The sequence below is a fragment of the Austrofundulus limnaeus genome, unplaced genomic scaffold (assembly GCF_001266775.1).
Source record: "Austrofundulus limnaeus strain Quisiro unplaced genomic scaffold, Austrofundulus_limnaeus-1.0 Scaffold10, whole genome shotgun sequence".
Classification (NCBI taxonomy): Eukaryota; Metazoa; Chordata; class Actinopteri; order Cyprinodontiformes; family Rivulidae; genus Austrofundulus; species Austrofundulus limnaeus.
The window spans coordinates 1704263-1710135 of NW_013952412.1; the positions used below are offsets into that span (position 1 = coordinate 1704263).

Sequence of the window (5873 nt, forward strand, 5' to 3'; positions counted from 1 at the left end):
ACCTTAGATTTGGGCCGTTAATCAGTTCCCGTGCCTGTCTATAGTTCATCAGTTCCCTGCAGAGGATTGAGTGTTGAAGTTACTCCAAGAAGACCCGCCTTCTGTGTCTGTCTTAAAACTTGGCTCAAATTTGTATTTTTTGACCATTCTGTCTCCAGGTCCTGCAGTTACTGGAACAGCAGCAACTGCCCAGTCCCAGATTCTAGTGTGCTGTGAGTCAGATAGGTTTTTCCACCTACCAGACTGGCATAGCATTACTGCACTGGATGTGGCCTCAAGACATTACTGTAATGCAAAAACAAACATCCACCCTGGGGATGTAACACTAATGAGGATCTTGCTTAAGTCAGTCGTGGTGAAGAAAGAGCTGAGTTGAAAGGCAAAGCTCTGGATTTACTGGTCTGTCGTACATTCCAGCCCTCAACTACGGTCATGAGGTGTAAATCTCGACCGAAAGATCAAGAAATACAAGCGGTCGAAACGAGCTTCCTTCGTAGGGTGGCCGGGGTCAGCCTTAGAGACGGGGTGAGGAGCTCAGAATGGAGCCACTGCTCCTCCACAATGAAATGAGTCTGTTGAGATGGTTCATCTGATTAGAGGTGTTCCAGATACATCCCACTGGTAAGAGGCCCTGGAGAAGATCCCAGACTCACTGGAGGGATAATGTACCCTCTCTGGTCTGGGAACACCTCAGGTTCACCCGGGGGATGTTTGGGTTTCTTTTCTGGACCTGTTGCCTTTGAGACCGATTATGGATAAGTGGCAGAAGATAGAGAAGGAGACGGAGGGATGAGCTAAACAGTGTAGTAGTAGCTCAACGTCATCCTCAACACACACTCTGCTAAACATCTCTGCTTTAAAATCTTGGCATTAACCTGTCTGTTAGCAAAATATCTTGTGAAACAGAACAGAAATCCAAGAAACTGCAAACACATACACAAACTTATTTCACAATCAAATTTCTTTTAGGCTATTTCTACTAAAATAACTTTTTTTTGTTCATGTTTATATTTTTAGATCATTCTGGGTCCAGGCCAACATCTTTGTCCAGAGGAACTCTCCGTTTTCATCCGCCATCCTCCGGCACAGTGAACCCAAAATATCGTTCAGCCTCTCCATTATTGTTCAGCAGCAGCGACGAACATCTGCGTCTCTTCATCACCGACGAGCAGCTGGAGGCTAAATATGACAGACGAATGAAAGAAAAAAAAAGAAGGGTTTGGATTCAGATCCTCCTCCGTGGCAACGGTGGGAGATCTGCGTGTTCCAGAGATCTGTGCAAAACAAACTCAGTGGAGGCCGTTTGTTGATGAAGGCGAGGGCTGCTCTTCCTCTACAGCTGCAGCGGCGTGCAGAAATCCTCAGCCCTGCGCTCGGTCCAGGGGTTACGGCTGCGTCGCCTCTCTCCTCTTTTTTTCTTTGTCTCTTTTCAAAGTAAAAACACAGGGAAAACGTCAAAACTCACCGCAGGTTTTTCTTGTACTGAAGACTAAAACACCAAGAAGGAAACTGAGCAATCACCACCTCACACCGAAGGGAAAACACGATGATGATGACACAGACGCGAGCGTGTCGACGTGCGTTTCCTTCCACGGTTTTCTCTCTTTCTGTCTACATTCCAGGTTGGAACTGTGTCCTTCTTCCTCACCTCTCTCCGTTTCCTGAATGCTGATTTTTTTTTTCTAAATCTCCTCCTAAAATCCACAACTTGCCATTTCTTTAAAAAAAAGGAAAAGTGGATTAAAAAATAATAATAATTTGAAATGCATGGAACTTTATATCCAAGACCTTACACTGTTTCATCAGAACAGAGGCCATAAAGACATTGAGAAACACATTTTAGCTCGAGAAATAAACGAAAAGAAGAGAAAAGTCAAGCAACACGTGAGGATCTGGCCTTGGGTGGGGAAAGATTGAGGGGAATAGTCTTTTGTTTACTTGTGGTGTGTGCGTGCGTTTATTTGACCTTATTTTTTATGAAAAGATATAAATGGTATTGGGAGTGAAGCCGTGTGTAAAAGGGTAAAACTGCAAAGCCATGAAGACAATATTTACCTGTAGAGTGTGGCAAACGCTCGTCTCTAAATGCTCCACACAAACCCGTCTCTTTTTTAATTTTTATTATTTTTAAAATTCATTTTATTTTTATTTAATTTTTTCTATTTGCCTTGATTTTCTGTTGCAGGTTGACAAAATTGCCTTAATTATCTTAAATGTTTTACTTTAAAACTGCAAGTGGCACGTTTTATTTATTTTATGTTTACATCATTTCCAACACAACCTTTTTTATGAATTAATATCGGCTAGAACACAGAGAGATTCATTTCTATTTTTTTAAACTTACATTGCTTTTTGATAATTGTTTGTGATGTTATTTATATTTTATTTATTATGTAACTTTTTTTTTACTTCTTACCTGCCACCCCCCTGTCAATTTTTCTGACGATTTACTATCAATAAGCATAAAAGCAATAGCGTAAGAGGTAAGAAATAGCACAATTTGGTGTCGTTTTCAAAGCTGGTTGAACAGAAAACGTGTTGCCTTCACAAGTCTAATTTATCACCGATGTTCTGCTCAGACACCACGGGGTGAACGGCAGTGTTGTGGAGAGTTCATCTGTAAACCACCCAGATCTGTTCCTCCGACTGAGACCATGATCCGGAACGGATTGATGTTAGCTTTTGTTAGACGTAGTCGGATCCGAAAGCACTGCAGGGCAGCAGGGAGACACTGAGATGCAGAGCAGAACTGGACTTCCATCGCCTGCAAGGGCGGGGCTTTTTGGAGGTCCTTCCTCCAAAATGGGACATTTATTGGGATTCTGTAAAAAACAATGTGTCGCATGTCTCCTCACTCTGTCGTACGTAAGCAACCTGAAAGCACACTCCGAACAGTGTCGAAGAAAAGGAAGACAAATCTGCTCTTGTGTGACCTTTGAACCAAAAAGAAACACAACGTCACTCGCCTTTTCACCTTCTGTTTTCTATCCTGGTTGGAGATCCAGACCTCTAATCCCTCCCGCCCGCCCCTCACTTTTCCAAAAACAAACAAAAAAAAACTAACAAAAAAAATCTTTTCTCTCAGACTGTCAAGTCGTCACGGAAAAATTCTCAGGTCAGTAGTAATTCGCCCTGCTGTTGCTCCTGCAGTGCATTGTGGGAATCTGTGGTTTGGTACAACACCCATCAGGGCCGGACATTGCGAGGCCTTGAGCGACACGAACTCCTGCTGTATGTCGTCTTTGTGAACGCTCGCTGGGAAACCCTCGCATGCTGCCCGGCGCGGAAAAACAAAACAAAAAAAAAACTCAAAAAGTCACCTCTATATTGTTCTGTTCCTACTGTTTGTATGTTTGTGTGTTGGGGTTGTGTGTGCGTGTATTTAACAATCATCGTCCAATTGTGGGAACGAAGAGAAAACAGGTTGAACCAATAATCGCAGGCAAAGGAGGCGACCTCTCATCTCCAGTCGTTCTATGCAATGAATCATATTCGGGGGGGACAGAAACATGAAGAAGTAAAGGCAAGTTGAACAAAGATGGGGGAAAAAAATCACGCTCATTGCTCGTCACATCTGAGTTAGGATTTCATGTCTGCTTTGTTTCGCTTTTCGGTAGAAAACTCGAGACTTTTCAGGGTATTTTTCAAAGATCTGTTCATGACAGCGGCAGCAAAGTTTGTGGGGTATATTTTATTCTTTTCAGCAGAATGTCTGCCTGACGAACAAAAATGTTGAATTAGCAGCAAAGTTGCCACAAACACATCTCTGCAGGTATTGTCCACCTGTGTTAGTTTAGCGGGACTGAACCGGGTGCACGAAAAATGGTGTCTAAATTTTATATCCTCACCAAAAAAAAAAAAAAACTACCATGGTGGCTGCTTTGTGGTCATTTCAACTAAATCTATAAAAATATAGAATAGAGTATTAATTAGCTATCTTATTGTGTAGAGAATGTATCTGCAGGGAAGGTTAAAGGAAAAAGCTAATTCAAATGCAAAAACGGTTATATTAGAATTAATATTTTAAAGTATAAAAGAGATTTGATCAAAAAATATCACTATTTAAAGCATTCCTGAAGTGGATTAATTTGTGCAATAATGACTTGGAGCTGGTGTGAGTAGGTTGTTATTTATTTTTTATTATAAGGTTACAAAAAGGATCTAAGTTGTGACTTTTACAAGAATAAATCTACCAGTTTATTATATCTGAAAAGCTCTTTATGTAAAGTCAGATTTAAAAGGCAGCATTCGTTGAACTTCCTATAAATCTGATTTTAGCTTCACGAGTCACTTAAAACATATAGATTTCTATTTTTTAGAAGCATTTATCAAATGATTCATCTACATAGATATTTATTTTATCATACTGAGAGAAGATGGAAAGATAAACGGTGTTAAGGATGACAAAAAGGGGAAATGGTTTAGGCTTCAAGTCCATAGATATATCGGTATATAAGAAGGAAATATGTTTATAAAGATGTTGCTGAATTTATTGCACGACCAAAATAATCAGATTGTTTTTAAAAAGGTGTCACAAAAAGATTATTTTATTTAGCACATATTATTTCTAGCTGTTGGGTTTAATTCAAGCTCGAAATGAATAATCTGATTATTCTGGTTCTGTCTGGAGCTGTTAAGTTGCACATCGACCCGAACAAACTTCATCTCACAGGTCCACTGCCACTAGATTAGACTCAAGAAATAAAATAAAATAAAGTTAAAATAGAAAAAAATAGTATGCGAGAGAGTTAACTTTCTCTATTGTGAGTTGTATGTTTTTTGGAAGTTTACCAACGATTAAAACCTTCAATACAAAGATCCACAATCACTTTTGCCTCAGGAAAGCACACACTAAATGCAGCATTGCGATGACGAGACAATAGAAGGTGATGAATGTGTTCATGCAGGTGCAGGAAGTCTGGTTTTTAACACTTTGTGGCACAGACGGCTTCCGTTAACCACAAAGGATCTGTAATAAGGGAACGATGCAGCCACAAGCACACGGTTTGCAAGAACTGTGCCCGAAAACTGTTGTCGCTTTTAGTTTTTCGTTTGCTCCTGCATGAAGACAGCCACTAGAGATGACTCAAATATGCATAGCAGTAAGGGCTTTTAAACTACAATACTGGTCACCGAAGAAAGCCATCGTGTTACTGCCCTCTAGCCAGTCATAATCTCTGTCTGTACACTACATGGTGTCTTTCTATAGCCAGGATTGCAACAGACTTCTGCTCAGACCACAGGAATCACCGCTGGGAAGCCGCAGCCTGGGTTTCCGAAAGCGTTCAGCGAAGAAACACATCAAATAAAACACACTTTAGGTTTTAACTTCAAATGGGACAGAAGTGTTTTTATTATCTCGTAGACGAAAGTAGAGATTTTTCGATCACATGGGAGTACGTGTTGAGTGCAATTGATTGTATAATATTTGGCACTTTGCAATTACTGCGATCAGTGACACGTGATGACATGTTTGCAACACGTTCTCACTGTCCAGCGCTCATGTGAGTCCATAGAAGGCAGATCAACTAACCCTGACCTTTAATCCCCTGAAACCCTGACATAAACGAAGTGCATAAAAAGGCAGACCAAAGTCACAACGATGGCCACATTCAAGTTAACCGTGATTGGCTAAATGCTGTCAATCATGTTGAATTCTTTTGGGCCAATATCACCCAACCCTAGTTGAGAGAGGGTGCCTTCATCTCAGTCAGGTGCAGCTCGTGACGCTTCTGGGAAATCCAGGCTGTGTGTTTGATCCCGCGTTGGGTCAAAGCAAAACGTGCCGACGCGTAGCAAACCTCTGAGCTCGCTGCAGGTCGTAAAGGAGGTCCATGAAGGGTTTTAGAGCTAAAGAAATGTCTATATAATAC

At 41.0% G+C, this 5873-nt stretch overlaps 1 protein-coding gene across 4 annotated transcripts in view; it reads left to right on the forward strand.

The window, feature by feature from the left end:
• The window catches only part of bsna (bassoon presynaptic cytomatrix protein a), a gene marked incomplete at its 5' end in the record, with an annotated part of 100790 nt that extends 96926 nt beyond the window's left edge, over positions 1-3864 (forward strand). For all 4 annotated transcript variants that reach the window (XM_014001778.1, XM_014001777.1, XM_014001779.1 and 1 more), the window contains 1 exon segment: positions 1018-3864.
• Between the last annotated feature and the right edge of the window lie 2009 nt (positions 3865-5873).